Source organism: Phyllostomus hastatus, unplaced genomic scaffold, assembly GCF_019186645.2.
Source record: "Phyllostomus hastatus isolate PE091 unplaced genomic scaffold, TTU_PhHast_1.1 phas_contig_62, whole genome shotgun sequence".
In the NCBI taxonomy this organism is placed as follows: domain Eukaryota; kingdom Metazoa; phylum Chordata; class Mammalia; order Chiroptera; family Phyllostomidae; genus Phyllostomus; species Phyllostomus hastatus.
The window spans coordinates 19,956,979-19,973,078 of NW_025333921.1; the positions used below are offsets into that span (position 1 = coordinate 19,956,979).

The 16,100-nt window shown below is 50.6% G+C and overlaps 1 protein-coding gene across 1 annotated transcript in view; it reads left to right on the forward strand.

Annotated features, from left to right (window-relative positions):
- The window catches only part of LINGO1 (leucine rich repeat and Ig domain containing 1), a 188,896-nt gene that overhangs the window by 122,116 nt on the left and 50,680 nt on the right, over positions 1–16,100 (forward strand). The window contains exon 3 of the mRNA XM_045848666.1: positions 1,451–1,536. The gene's annotated coding sequence lies outside the window, so the exon portion shown is untranslated. The remainder of the gene's footprint in view (positions 1–1,450; positions 1,537–16,100) is intronic.

A 16,100-nucleotide genomic window follows, 5' to 3' on the forward strand; every position in this document is an offset into this window, starting at 1 on the left:
GACAGGGCAAGGGCTTCGATTCTTCTCTGAAGAAAACCCTGAAGCACTGATGTGGGTAAAACGCCCCAGGGAGGAGTGGGGAGGGGAGGATAGGAAGCAGCAGCTTGTGACCATGTGTAGGAGTGATGGAGGGGTGTGATGACCCAAGAAGAAGGTGGGTCAGGGAGCTCCAGCAGGCTGTGGTGGGAGGACTGGCACAGGCAGGTGGGACCTTGCTGTTTGGACCTCACTGAGAGTATTGCAGGTGGTGGCGGGGTGGAGGGCAGAAGCCAGACATTCTGGGTTGAGGATATGTGAGTGAAGCTTACAGGGGACAGACTTGGTGGGAAACAGTGGGAATCTCAGAGAGAATGGAGTGGAGCTACTCGTGTGTGTGTGTGTGTGTGTGTGTGTGTGTGTGTGTGTGTGTGTGTGTTATGTGTACGTATGTGTATGGGGATATGTCCAGAAATTATCTAGTTATGTGCTATGAAAAATAGAGGCATTTATTGAAGAAGATACAAGAACATTGTACATAGGACAGTGACACCTCAGTCTCCTTCAAAGTAGGCACCTTGGGACCTCACACTGTTCTCTCAATCACTATCAGCTGCCCCATCGTATTTTCCTGATCTCATCAACAGTCTGAAATCTCTTTCCTTTCGAAGGTGATTTTAGTTTTGGGAAAAGCCAGAAGTCACAGGGCACCAAATCTGGGCTGTAGGTCACTTGGGTGATTTGACGTTTCACCAAAAAACTCTGCACAAGACATGATGCATGAGTGGGCTCATTGTGGTGATGAGACTGCCAATCACCAGTTGTCCATGGCTGCGGACTTCTGAATCATCTAAATAGTTTCTGCAGAGGAATGTTCAAACTTAACACAAAATTTGATGCATATCTGTTGCTCTACTTGCTCAGTCATTTTTAATGTGATGGCCACACAGTACACATGCTCACTCCATGGCATCTGCCACCCCCACTGACTAGTACAGTGAAGTTCTCATTGTTCACACATGCACATTCCATTCCATTCTCCTTGGCTGCCAGGTTACATCAGTGTTGTGCAAACTGTTCTTTGTATATTATCAATGGCTGGACTTTTTCTGGACAGACCTCGTATAAGTATATGTGTGTCTGCATGTGTGCATGTGTGTACATGCATACACGAGTGTACATGTTGTGAACACACTTGCAGAGTGGGACTGACTGGTGCGGGACAGTATGAGATGGTGAGAAGTGGGGGCTTGGACAAGACCTTGAAAGCCAGGCCAGAGAGGCCACTCGAGGGGGCTGGAGGCCAGCAGGGAGACTGATGGCATGAGGCCCATCCCCATGGTGGGAGGCAGCATGGGGCCCACTGGGCTGGGGGACCAGGATCTGTCTTAGGAACCTTGTGCTGGGTGAGCCCACTTGGAGTAACAGAAGCCCCATCTTTACCCACATTAATCTTCCTTCTCTTCCCCTACAGTGCATGCTAGGACCACGACAGACAGGCCGCGGCTCCCTCAGCCCCCAGAGGCTGGTTTGTTTGCCTCCCAGCACCATCTGACTCAGGTAGGGGGAGAGTGAGGTGGGATCACTGGTCTCATGCCTCTGACCCAGGTGGGAGGGCTCTGGGAGCGAGGATGGAATGAGCCCTTACTGAGGGCTGTGGTGAGACGAGCACAGCAGGGTCTTATGGAGGGGAATTCCCAGACCTCTGAGAATGTGGGCCACCCCAGCAGCTACGCATCCTCACCAGGCCACCTCCCAGGTAGTGATAGGCTGGCCATAGAATACATAATTCCACCAGCGCCTGTTCGCTCTCACATGTTCACTGTCTGTGGTTTGTTTAGGACTTGCAGGCACACACCTGTTAAGTACTTTGGCTGAGAGGTTTTGCTTCTGTGGGGCTCCCCTTTCGGTTGCTCTGGCTTTTTTCTGCCAGAGTCACTGTTCTCATCTTGTGTGCATGCTTCCGTAAGTGATGGCTCTGACTCTGGAAGGTCCTGTTCTCTGCGGGACAACCCCAGGGCAGAGGTGCTCCTTTCAACACCAGGCATGACCCAGCTCACCTTTCCACTTGGTGTTTCTCTGCTGCTCCTGGACACCTCAGGTGACACTTTCTGCTTGTGGCCAAGTGTCCCAAGGGCTGGGATGGGTTGCAGGCTAGGTTTGCCAAAAAAAATACAGAAAGTCCAGTTAAATTGGAACTTCAGACAGATAACAAATTTCTTTTCAGTATAAGTATATCCCAAATACTGCACGGGACATACACTTTTATTTGCTAAATCTGATAGCCCTAGTGGGGGCTGATGCTCTAGTCTCCCTCCTCTGGCCAATCCTCCCTGATGGACTCACCTTGGCCCCGCAGATCAGTGGCCTCCAGTGCCTGTGACAGGTGTCCGAGAGCCGAGGGCGGCCAGGCTTGCTCAGGCCAACATGAGCACCATTGCCAGACCTCTCAGGCCCCACAAGCTATTCCCACCGGAGGCCGGGGCAGCAGCTGTGGCCGTTGAGAGTGGTCTCAGGGCCCTGTATTCCTGTCTGGCTCTCTTGGCAGAGTCCTGGCTTAGCAGGTCACAGGTCAGGGTTGGCTGGGCCCTTGTGCCTGTGAACAGAGTTGTCAGACAGGCTTGGAACTGTGAAAGGACCCAGGAACAGAAAATTGTTTTATGACCTTGCAACCCAGAGTGCTTGTGGGTGTGGTGCGAAGGCAGAGATGGAGGTGACAGGGATGAGGCAGGGTCAGATTGTAGAGGGTTTGGAGTGCCCTGTTTCTGCATCCTCAATGTAGGAGAGACGTGGGAAGTGTTTTTTGCTTTTTATTTTTTTGTAAAGGTGAGTTATTTTTCTGACTATTAAGGTAATATTTCCTTTATATGTTACCTATCTACCTAACAATCCAGAAGCATTTCAAGCATACAGTTCAGTCTCTTCCCATAATTTCTTCCTTTTCAGGGCTAAACATTTCCAGACTTTTTTCTATGTACTTATAAACATATTTTTAAAGGACAAACATGGGCTCATGCTAGTTATACTGCTCTGTCACTTGATTTTTTAACTTTCAAATATTGTGTAGCTCATTCCAGAGTTCTTCAGTCTCCTTTTACACCCATTGATTAGATGGTCTTTAAATTATATATCAATTATTAGTGCTGATGGTGGCTGTTTAGATGGTTTCCAAATAGCCAGTGTTTGGTTATTTATTCAAACCACTCAGGGAATCTCCCAGTTCGTACAGCTGTGTGCACTCGTGTTCTGCGTCCTTCAGGAGTGTTTCTGCTAGAGGACTGCCTGAGTCAGAGGGCACCCACATTTCAAGATTTAATCTGTATGGCCAGATCGACCTCCAGAAGGCTGTACTGACTTACCATGCACACAAAGGGCTTCAATCCCTGCCAATCTGATAGTTAAAACTAACTTTATTTTCCATTTCTTCGTCCATTAGTGGAGTTGAGCATATTTGAGTGTGCTTGTTGACTACTTCATTTGTGAATTGCCAGTTCATGCCATGTCTTCACCTTTTTTTTTCTATTCATCTGTCCATTTATTCAGTAAGCATTTATTGAGCACATTCTGTAGGCTGGGCACTATTTTGGGTAGGGACCTAACAGTGAACAAAGTTGACAAATACCTGCTCCATGGAACTTACATTGTAGTGGAAGACAGACAGCCAAGGAAAAACAGATAAGTGAAATATAGTGTGTATATATGTGTTAAATACTAAGAAGAAGAAAATAAAGCAGGGGAGGTGTTACAGAACACAAACAAGGGGGGCGTGGGACAATATACTATTATTGAAAAAAAGCCCCCAAGTCCGTTATGTCCGCCACCAGAGGAAAGATGTCTCTCAATGCCAGAGATTTGTAAAAAGGAAAGGAAATGTTTATTTAATGCTATACAGACTTAAAGTAGTGACCTAATGTCTTTATCAAAAATCCCAAAGTCCCTTAAAACACCCACAAACAGACACAGTCCTTCCTTCCTTCCCCCTTTGCCCAGTCCAGAGTACCGTATCTCCTAAAGCTGCGGGGGTCCCTACTCTGGCAAAGGCACATGGTCCTCTCTCCCCGGGCCACGGGAGTCCCCACTCTGCCAGAGTCACGTGGTTCTTCCCCTCAGGGCTGCGGGAGCCTCCACTCTGTCAAGGCTGTGTGGTTCTCTCCCTCAGGGCTGCAGTCTTCTCTGCACTTCCACAGCCGCATGGTTCTCCTTCTCAGGGCTGTGGGAGTCTTCACTCTTCTAAAGCTGTGTGGTTCTCAATAGCTGTGATCTTCTCTGCACTTCCACAGCTGCATGGTTCTCCCCCGCCAATGGCTGCTGCATTTGGGTTTAAATTCCGGCGCCAATCTTCCTCTGCAGCCCCGTTTCTGACTCCTCCCACACTCGGCCTCACATGCCAGAACTCATACCCTTCCAGTTTTACTGGACTGCCATCATGAGTCTGGGCAGGTGTGGCCCCAAGTCCTGGAGCCAATCATCTCCAAGCTCCCACACAGGCGCTGTAACTCGAGGGACCTGCCCCCCCCCACCCCCGCCTCCAGTTATGTCTTGGTGGGGAAGTTACTTCCATTCCCTTGGCTCTGAGCATGGCCACAGCTATTTAACATATCTAAGTGACCATCCAAAGGCTATAGATATGTTAAATGACCATGCCAGAGGGTAGCTGCAAGGCTGTTGCTATGTAAAACAGCTCTCAATGGCCCTGCTCCATTTGTCCCTTCCTCCAACCCACACCCTGGGGGTGGGGGGAGTGGTGAGGACATCCTAAAATCTCCTAGACACCTTGAGTTCTGGACCCCATTTCAAATGCCTATTTGGGGTCCCCCCTCTTAGCTGCACCCTGTAACAGAGGGATTAGTAATACTGGGCTACTTGGATATGGTAGTCAGCAAGGCCTTACTAAGAGATGGCATTGAAATTAAGACTGTAGGAAGTGAGAGAATGAATCATGTGGACGTCCAGGACCCTGAGTCAGGAGCAGGCCTGATCTGTTCAGGGCTCAGAGAGAAGGCCAGTGTGGTTAGAACTAGGGAGAGAATGGGAGGTATGGCTAGGGGAGGACCAAGAGTCAGGTGTGCAAGGCCTGTGGGTCACCCTAAGGACCTGGCATTTCTTTAGGATGAAGCAGGGTGCCATGGAACATTCTGATTAGTGACATGACATGACCTGAATTTCATGTTAACCAGTTCATTCTGGCTGCTGTGAAGGAGGCCAGAGTGGAAGAAGGGAAATCAGTCAGTAGGCTGTTGCAGTGATCCAGGGAGGGGATGGTGGGGGCTTGGAAGAGGGGGCCTTAATGGAAGTGGGGAGATATAGATGCATGTTCATGCTAGAGCCAATAGGCTTAGCTGGCAGATTGGATGAGGTGATGTGTGTGAGAGAGAGGAGCCAAAGAGCGCTGTTGTAGTCATCTTAGGCTGCCCAGCCAAATGCCATAGGCTAGTTGGCTTAAAGAGCGTACTTTTATTTCTTATACTTCTAGAGACTGGGAAGTCCCAGATCAAGGTGCTGGCAGACTCAGTTTTTGGTGAGGACCCTGTGCTTCACTTGCTTGTGCTCATAAGATCTCTTCTCTGTTTGCAAAAGGAAAGAGAGCTCTGGTATCTTTCCTTCTTACAAGGGCACTCATCCCATCCTGAGGGCCCCACCTTTGAGATCTCACCTAACCCTAATTACCTCCCAAAGGCCCCATCTCTAAATACCATCATGTTACAATAAGGACTTCAACATGTGAATTTGGGGCACAAACATTCACTCCATAACAATGATTCTAATGATCGCAGCCCAAGCGGCTACAAGGGTGGAGCTGTCAACAACAGAGACGAAGCAGAGAACAGGGACTAGTGGGTTTGGAGTCGGGTAGCTCCACTGTGGGCAGGACTGGCTACATAATGTGAGGGACCCTGAGCAAAATGAAAATGGGTGGCTGATGCGTGGGTCACCGGCCAGCAGTGATCACGGAACGCTGCGGATGGCTCGTCAAAACATGAGAAAAACATACACAGAGACAACCAGGTCCTGTGGGGGAATAGGAACAGCAGGGCCACTCCTCATGTGGGGAGCACTTGGCCACCCTGTCTCCTGGAGGGCGCCACTTGGCCACCCTCCCTGGTGGGGAGAGCTCGCCGTTCCCCCTCCGGAGAGGCTTTTTATTGGTTTCATTTGCATAAGAATTCAGGTAAAAGCTCATTACTCATTGCTAGGAAGTAAGGATCAAACCATAGATAACAAGGAAGTCTGAGGGCCTATTTTGAGTCAGGGTCAAAGAGCTGTAAGACTTTAAGGAACAAACTAACTTCCTCCTTGGACCCTTCTCATTCAACTGAGAGCATTCTAAACAAAGAAGGTTTCACAGGAATTTATATGTTCTTTATTAGGCCTGATCACCCAGGGGAACCCGCCCTTTTCAGCACAGAGCTGCACCACCCTGTCATTGTTTCGGGCTTAGGTGGAGCAAGGGAACTAAGGCAACCAAGAGATAAGGAGATTTTCTCCCAGACAATGAGGACTCAGGCTGTGTCAAAGCCGAGGAGCAAGGGTCCATCACCCCCTTTTCCTGTAGCCCCCAAAGTTCTTTCTAGGGGGCCTCCCACGTGATCATGCCTGTCTTAGATCATTCCCCCCTTGGGGAATCTTACCCATCATTGGCTAACCGACCAAGCTTTGGGGTTCAGTTATGAATGAAGCAGCAGAAGCAGCGTTCCTGCCAGGGAGATAAGTTTTTGTCTCCTTGCTGGCTTACGGTCCAAGGCCACTCCCTCATTCCTTAGCCTAGGCGGGGGGGTTACAGCTTCTGATGCCAAGCAGGGTGGTTCCCAACAGGTGGCTCTTTGTTTAAAAAATATTAAGAACTCCCAAGTGGTGACAGTGGAGCACTAACCCAAGCTTAAGGCCCTCCTGACAGTGGGGACCAGTGTGGCTGCCCAGATGGCACACTGGTGAGCAGGCTCTGGCTGTGGGCTCTAACAGTGGGGTGTCAGCAGACATCCATGTGCAAATGTAGAGGTGACAGTGCAATAAATGAGTCTGGAGTTTAGGGCATAGGTTTGGCTAGAGATACAAATTAGGGGTCATCAGTATAAAGATAGTATCTAAAACTGTGAGAATGGATGAGCATCAAGGTAGTGAGAATAATAGAAAAGAAAAGAAGGACTAAAGACCCAGGCCTGGGGCCTCCTTCGTCTAGAAGTTGGGGAGCTGAGGAAGAACTGAAAGGGGGACTTGAGGAGAAGCAACCAGTGAGGTGGAGGAGAAGCAGGCAAGTGTGGTGTCCTGGAAGCCAAAGGCAAGATGTGTTATAAGTGTGAGGTCAGCTAGGATGTAGACTGAGCATTGTTCCTGCATTAGCCCTGGGGAGGTCACCTGTGACCTTGGTTTTAGTGAGGAGGGGTGAGGAGGGGTTTTAGTGAGGAGGTGTGTGTGTGAAATGCATTTTATTGACTTGCAAGAGCAAATTGATTTCTAAGAGGATAAGGGATTTACCCCCTTATCTGTCATATGTTGTAATTTTTTTCACAGTTTTATGGGTCTTTTTGTCATTTAAGTTTATGGTGTTTTTTTTTAACCCCTTAAAAGTTTAAAATTATCCTGTGATCAAGTCTGTCACTCTTTTTCACTGCAAAGTTTTGAAAATGTTGTCTTACATTGTTTTCTAGTTGTTTATGATTTTAAAAAATCTTTACATCTCTCTGCATTCAGAATGCTTTTATGTGTGGGGGTTGAGGAAGGGATCTGAGTGTTTTTCCCAAATGACCAGCTGTTTTGACACTGTTTATTGAGTAAGCCATTCCTTCCTTGCTGTTCAGACTCTCCGTTCCCATTGTCTGCTCAGTGTTCCCATAGTCTCCTATTTGTCCAGGCTTTGGCCAATGACTCCATTGACCTTTTCCTGGGAAGAGATTTAGGGAGTGGAGAGATAGACACACTTGGTGATTGATTGGTGGTGAGGAGGTGGGCAGTGAGAAGCTGACATACTTACCTTCCATGAGAGGCAGGCAAAGAGATGTTAGGAACCTTGGGACCTCTTGAGTACTGAGGGCTTTGTCATAATTCTGCAAGGTTGGTATTCTGTATACCATTTGCATAGGAGGAAACTGAGGTTCAGAGAGGTTTTGTTACATGTCTAATGGTATCAGCTCTTAGGAGGTGGAGCTGAGACTGGAAGGCCTCTCTCTGGGCTCCAGTGTCTTCTTTCTGTGGAAGGTGGGTGGTGGGGGGCGGGCTCCAGGAAAGCCATAAGGGCTCCAGGCACCAAGTGCCCCCAAAGTCTACTGTGCCATTTGGCTGAGTCTTAAAGATTTTCCCATTTCCAAGAACAGCCTGTTAAAACCAAAATGCTGTTGGTCATGAATCATACTTTAAGTTTACAGCTAACTTCTTAATTATCAGTTAACACCTCTTTAGGGATTAGCTGACAGCCACCTGAGGACACTGAAGGGGGACCTTCGTGATGTGTATCATCTGCCTTGGAAAAGGCCAGGAGGGTGGAGGGGTAGAAGGGGAGGGGACAAGTTTCCAGCAATTCACAGCTATTTTCCAGGACACTTGAGAAGGAGAGGGGGGTGGAGCTGGACCCCTGTGGGAGGCAGAGGGGATGTGGAACGGGGGAAGGACAGTGGCAGCTTCTCTGTAGAAACCTGTGGTGGGGCCCATAGACACTGCTGTGTCCTGATGCCGGAGGAGGCTTATCACATTTTCAGTCTTGGCCTTGAGATCAGAAATCAGCTACCCATGAGCCACCTTGGGATGGATAGCTGCCTACAGTCACCCAGTGTTGTGTCTCTGATGGCCATGGACTGGATCTGTCACCAGCTCTGAGGAATAGTAGGAGGAGCGGCTGAGTTCTCTGGAACCTTCTTTAGTTCTTAGAGGGTACACCATGGGCTGGTATACCCTTCCAGGGCTGGTCTCAATGTGTGAGCAGGGTCGGGGCTCAGCATGTGACCAGGCTCAAGGTTCAGTGTATGAACAGGATCAGAGCTTGCTATTGGATGGGCGTCAGGGCTCAGTCTGAACCAGGGTTAGGAGAGTCTAACCCTAGAGGTCGCCCAGGTGGGTGGCTGAACTTCTTGGGCTGAAGGAAGATAGAGCAAAAGGCCCAGGTGGTATTAGACTGCTTCCTACCACAGTGGTGCGTGAGGCAGGGGAGTAGAAAGGAGATGTGGCTGCTGGTCTGAATATGACATTCTTCTCCCAGAGGGGCTTCCTTTCCCCACTTCATTTCAGTCTGCACAGGGGAACTAATCTGTGTCTTTGGGAAAATATCCTGTGTCCAAAAAAGTGACCTCTGCCCCATCCCTTCATCACTGTGGCAGACCCTGACTCAGCCCCTCCCTCATCTCCCTTTTCCCTCCCCATCCTTTCCCTCCTCTTCCCTCTCCTCCTTTTCTTCTGCCCCCTCTCTCTCTTCCCTTCCCCTCCCCTGTCAGCCAACCCTGGCCTTGCACCCAACTGCTGGCAGTCAGACCCTGCGACACCCAGACAGCCTTTCAGCTGGCCTAGGTCTTGGATGACCTGCAGTCAGACACAACCTTCAGCTGTTCCCTCATTCTCACCTGCACATCCTCCCAGATGCACTGCCAGGACTCAGCTGGGGAGGGAGGGGGAGGGAGGGGCAGGTGGGAGGAACTGAGCTGGTGCCCAGGACAGAGTGAGAGCTCTCCGGGAAGGCACCCTACCTGAGCAAAGGCCTGGGTTTCTGGAGGTGCTGGGGTGGGGCCTGTCAGTGGGTTGGAGGGAGGCTGCAAGGTGTGAGGGGCAGGGGGAGGAGGCCTCTGTGACCAGCTGATGACTTCAAAATTTACTCTTGAGGCCAGTAATTTCCAAACTGTTTTTCTTTAGTTCAAACATATCGTAAGGAAGCCTAAAGTGGAAAACGGACTCAATCATTCATTTAGTAAATATTTCCTGGGCACCTAGCCTTCCAGAGCAGAGGCCCAGCTGTGAACCAAACAGAAACTCATTCCCTGCCCTCCAGGAGCTGAGAGTCTGCAGGGAGGCCATGGCTGAAGGAGTCAAGGTCTTAACCGCCCGCTCCCTCTGCCCGATGGCTCACAGGGCATCTCCACAGACACATAGGCTCAAGGGGCTGGTTCTGGAAACCTGCTTTCTCTTTGAGGGACCTGAAGTAGAAGCTGAAAGAGAGGATTCCTTTTTGCTTATGGGAGGTTGTGAAAGGCAGGATGGCCAAAGGTAGGCATGAGAGGAAGGGACAAAAGGCCTTTTAGGAGAGGAGTCCCTACCCTGTGGCTTACACACTGGGCAGAAGAAGGGATAGGGCCTGCCCAGGTAGGGTGGCCCACTTGCCCAGGATTGTCCCAGGATGCTTGGTCACCTGACCTAAAAGTCTTTCTACACCTGGGGCTCTGATCGGCCTCTGCCCCTGGCCTGCCCATAGCAGGCAGTCAAGCTGTGCTGGGCCTCTGAGAAACTGGGCATTTAAGTTAGGGTCCTGGCCATATCTGGGGATTGTGGGAGCGAGGGGTAAGGGCCTTGCTGCCTTGGCTGAACTGCCTTCAGGGCCCCAGAGAGGACTGAGGCCAAATCCAGCAGGTAGACTTGATTCTGAGGCCTGCTGGGGGATTGGAAGGCCTTTGAGGCAGGAAATGGCAGCAGAGCTACCTGCACTTCTGTGTTTGCCTGCCTCTGCCCACCAGAGGCTGGCCACTGAATCAGGAAGTCTGGCCTCTCTTCTCAATCCTGCCTCAACCTGCCTCAGTGGCCTTGCTTGAGACCTGGCTGTGATGGTGGACCAGAGTCATCTGAGGGAGGTTTTGCAAAGCGTGAAATGTGTGGCCTGTGGTAATAAGCTGCAGTGGTCACTGCTATGGGTCAGGTACCTGACCTTGGGGTGCCAGCTCTGGCCACCATGGAGGGTCCTTAATTAGGACTGACTCTCCATCCTTGGGGGTAGACAGATGTGTGAACAGGAGGTTGAAAACTGGAGTCCCCAACCACGGATGTGGCTTGTGAATGTGTTTTGTTTCATTTTAAACAATTTGCTTTTTAAACACTGAGATATAATTGACATACTATAAAACTCACCATTTTAAAGTGTACAATTCAGTATTCTTTATTATATTCACAAGATTGTGCAAGCATCCTCACTAATTCCAGAGCACTACATCACCTCAGAAGGAAACCCTGTACCCATTAGCAATCACTCCCCTCTCTCCATCCCCCAGCCCTTAACAACCACTAATCTTTGTGTTTCTATGGATTTGCCTTTCTGGACATTTTATGTAAATGAAATCATACAATGTGGCCCTTGTCTCTGGCTTTGTTATCTTAGCATAGTGTGTTCAATGTTTATCCATGTTGGGACCAGTACTCCTTCTCTTATAGGGCCCAATAATATTCCGTTTTATTGACATGTTGCATTTGGTTTGCCCATTTATTCATGAACGTGTAGACTGTTTCTACTTCTTGGCGATTATGAATAATACTGTTATGAACACTTGGGTAATGATCTTTGTGGGTTGGGTTTGTCCTAGGAGTGGGATCGCTGGGCCATGAAGTGACTTGGTGCTAACACCTTAAGACACGTGTTCTCCCCCTTCTCAAGTCCTGCTCACTTACATTGCATTACAGCACCCACTCACTCCCTGCCATGTCCTCTCTGGACATTATAGACATCTAAGTTTTCAGCTCTTGGTTACAGAATGGTGATGAAGGGAAACATAAGGTGCTATAGGAGCCAGAGAACACTCTTGGGCTAGGGAGGTTGACCTGGAGGGCTTCTTGGAGGAGACACTACCTGACCTTAGCTTTTGCCCAGTGGCCATTTTCTAGGGCAAAAGTGAGGGAGAGTGCTCCTGGTGGGAGGCAAAACCAGGGAGGTGTGACCTCCCTTTCCCCACTCTGGTGGGCAAGCCCTGTGAGGGGGGGCCTCCAGGGGCCAGCCAAGATGGCCTCTGTCCCTTCCTCGGGTGCTTGCCTTCTCTGTGAATTCTCTCTTTTTTGGTCTTCCCTGTTGTTTCCTCAAGGAACTGTAAACAGCTTGGTGGTTGGACAGGAGAGGGGGAATATGAGGGAGTGAGATAGCCAGTGGTCTTAAGCCCCTGCAGAGAGAACCCAAGGAGAGTGGACAGAAGGGTGGGGGACTTTATCCCTTTCTTAGTTGGGGGCGGAGTCTGAGGACATAGGGCAGAGGTGACCCTGAGCCAGGACTCTGTGTCCCAAAATGGCATCTGAGTTTTCCTCTCTCAGGGGCAAGAGAAAGGTGGGTGGGCCCCACAAAATTAGGGCAGGCCTGCGGCAGAGACAGAGTGAGGCTGAGACCTAGAGCTGCACGCAGTCTTCTGCTCCACGACCTGATGGGCAGTTACACCCTGACACACACACAGGCAAAGAGGCATTTTCTGTGAAGCAAAATCTCCTGTGAAATATTCAGGCCACGCTGAGCACTACTTCTCAGCCTCCTCATCACTGCTTCTTGGCTTAGTTATGGCTTCTGAGGCCACATGTACCTGGGAGGCTGCATGGGGCCACTTAGTTCCTTCTCAATAGGGAAAGATTTCATGGTCCATGCTTGGCTCTGGGCTTAAGACGCTGCATGCGTGCATATGTACATACAAATGTTCATGCATGTGTGCTCACCTGTTTCCAGCCCGGACACATTCACTGATGAACTTGGCCATGTGTGTGATCTGAGTATGTTATATATGTGTGCCTATGACTGTGCCATGTGTATGTGATCTGAGTATGTTGTATGTGTGTGCCTATGACACATGTGCCATGTGTATGTGATCTGAGTATGTTATATATGTGTGCCGAATACACCACAGGTACAGTGCAGCCCACACAGCCAGCTGGGCTGTCGCTGACAGGGTTTCTCCACTCTGCCCTGCTTCTCTGATTCTGGGGGTTGCCTATGAGATGCTCCCAGTGGCTAAAGGGACACCCTGTCTGTGAGTTCCACCTGTGACTGGCATGGTATGCACGGTTTTGGGTATGGGTTGAAGGCCTTGAGTCCCCACAGGCTCAGAGGCTCAGAGACACCAGATGGTAGCTGCACATTTGCATCAAGCTTTGCCTCTCTTCTCTCTGGCTCCAGGGTTTGTTTGATTCCCACCAAGTTTTGAGTGTTTGGTGGGGGCCAGGAGAGTTTATTGCTTCTGATTGTTTATCAAACTGGGACATGTCTGTCCCTTTGTCAGTGCTGCCCTGCCCCTCAGGTGCCCCACATCTCTCCTTCAGTCCACAAAGCCTTCACATTTGCACAGAGATCACCCTCCAAAAACTTGGTTTTGTACTTTATCCACTCCTCCACATTGTGCAAGATGGGCAGGACTGGAATTATCACACCCATTTGGTAGTTGAGGAAACTGAGGTCTAGAGAGACATGCTTGAAGTCACTCGGTGAGCCAGGGCTTTCCTCAAGATCACCAACTCCCCACTCCAGAGCACGACCCCTTGCACTCATCCCCAGCCCTGGGCCACAGGTGGAAGGACCCTGACTAGAGGTTTCAATGAATGCAGCTGGGGGTGCTCCCTTCTCCAAATGGAGCTTTTCTCCCCTGTTGTCTTGGAGAGATTGCTTCAAATCAACAGTCAGGGAACCACAGGAGGCAATAATATTGATGCCTGTCATTGATATTTTCTTATCATGGCTCTAATTAGCAATTCTTCCACAGCAGAGGCCCAATCTGGCAGACAAGTGGAGGAGCTCCGTCTTATTAATGTCAACCCATTTAATGTCTCACTGACAAGACTGATGGGGCAATGGCTTTAGGTAAGGAGAAGGAGAAGTGGGGGTGGGGCTGAGCAGAGGTCCATGGCTTCCCCTTCTCCACCAGGCACTTGCTTCCCTTAAGCACATATCTCTCAAGGGAGTTCACTTCTCAGGTTGACTCTCTAACCCCATGGCCCCTTGCTCTTCCTGTTCTGCCAGGATGGCTTGGGTTAAAGAGTGGCCTCCACATCCTTGGATAAGCCCACAGGCATCAGCCTGAGGCCCTCGACATGAGGTAGCCAGAGGTGGGAGAAAAACTCAGCCCTCTGCCCTTCTTCTCCAGCTGGGAGGATACCACCACCCCCAGCTCTGCCACATTCAGATCTGAACGCTCCTGTGGTGCTGGCCTCCACAGGTCACTGCACATGTCCCCTCACCCATGTGAGAAACCATTCTGCTTCTAACAGAAGGGCTAAGATGAGCACTCCCAGACTCTTGGGAACCTCCTTGTCCATTCTCTTCCCTTCCCACCAGGGAATTCTTGGGTCTTTATCCTTCCACCCCCATCTGAAGCCTATTGCTTGCTTCCATGTTCCTCTGTCCAGAGCTCTAGATCCTTTGATTTGGTTCCTTGAGCAGAAGAAGCCAAGTCAGCCATCATCTGGAGGGGCTGAGTCACCCAGCCCTTGCTACCAGCCAGCCTTGCTGGCTGCTCTGAACCCCTGGTGAAACGAACAGCAGTGGCAGCTCTTGTTTCTTGAGTGATTTTTCTGTGCTAGCTACTGTGAAGAGAATCTTATAAGCCTTTAATCCTCATAACAGCACTAAGGGGTAAATATACTTATCCCCATTTTATAGATAAGGAAAATTAAGATGCAGAGAAATTAACCACCCATGATCACAGGGCTGCTAACTGGTGGCCCGTGAAGAAGGCTATAGGGCTCCACTGAGCTGCCACCCTCATCCGTCTCCAGCTGTAGCCCAAGATATGTGGCAGGAAGGCTCCTGCTTCTCCTTTCCTGCCCTGTGTAGTGTGAGGTGTGGGTAGGTCAGTGTTTGTGGGGAGGGTGTGGTCCCACCATGGGGACTGAGCCACCTGTGGAGTGTGTGAGGACAAAGATACCCTGACCATGCCAGGAGGCTCCTTGGACTTAGGGACCAGATGCTCTGGGTTGTGCTGGCCTGGAGGGCACCTGTGACCATGGCTGCATCCACCTGGCCACGCCTCCCAGGCATCAGAGCTCCCAGCCTTCGCAGCAACCTCGCCAACCTCTGGGCAGAAGGGAGACTGAGGCCTATTAGCGGCAGGGCCCTGCCCAGGATCACACACATGATAGGTTGCTCCTGCCCTTCAACAGGATATCGGAATCCTCCACAAAGACAAGACCCCCAGCTGTCAGGGTCCAAGGCAGGGCCAGAGCAGATACCCTGCATTGTGCAGAGAAGGCCTGGCAGGAAAGGAGGTAGTGCAGGAGGGCAGAGGTCATACAGCAGCCAGGAATGCTGGTGGAGGAGGAGCCTTCCCTGTGGAGTCTTAGTGCCAGGAAGTTTTCCAGGACTTCACTGCAGCACCTAGTGGCTGATCTCTGGATAAAAGCTCACATGGCTCATGGGGCCCAGAGCAGCCCATGAGGGAGCCAAGCACTGCCTGGCTATGCGCCCATGTACATGGGCGTGCACACATCGTGCCCACCTGTATATATCAGCTCATGCTCATGTGTGCTCGGGCCTACTTCTCTTCATACTTACAGGTGTGTGTATGTGTTGTGTGTGTCCAGCTATTTGTCCTTGTGTCTGAAGGAGTATGTCCCTGGGAGTACAATTCTGCATTTGTATGTGTGGAGGCCATGCCAGTAGCCCCACAGGACTTTTCCTCCCACCTGAGCCAGAAAGCTCCCAAACTTGCCTCTGCCCAAACTGGGCCCAGCTATGCCCTGCCCTTCACAGGCCCTCCCCTGAGTCCTGAGACCTGGCCTCCTGAAGGACAGGCACTGTGGGTGGAGGTGGGCATCCAACAGACAGCTCAGGCCTACAGGTGCAATCCAACTCTTTTCTGTGCTCACCTCTCTGTACCTATCCCTAAGTGCTTGCCATGAGATCCTGGCAGGTAGGTGCCCTTCCTCTGCTGCTTGTATGGGCCCCATGATGGGGCGCTTACTGCCTCCCAGGGCAGCACCAGTGGGACCTGTGAGACACTGCCCACAAAGGAGAGGTCAAAAAGGCAGAGAGTGGGGTCAGGGCTTATCCCTGAACACTCAGAGCCTGGGGTCCTCCCTCACAGCCAGACCTGGGGCTTTAGCCTCTGACAGCAAGGTCAGGCCTGAGGGCTCACCTTGTTGTCGAGAGTGTATTTCAGCTATTAGTGCCAGCAGCAAGGCATTTGGATGGATTTCTCTCATTTCCCAGAGCTTTCAGCAAGCCTCCTCCCTACCAGGGCTGGCTAGGGAATCTCTCTCTCTGT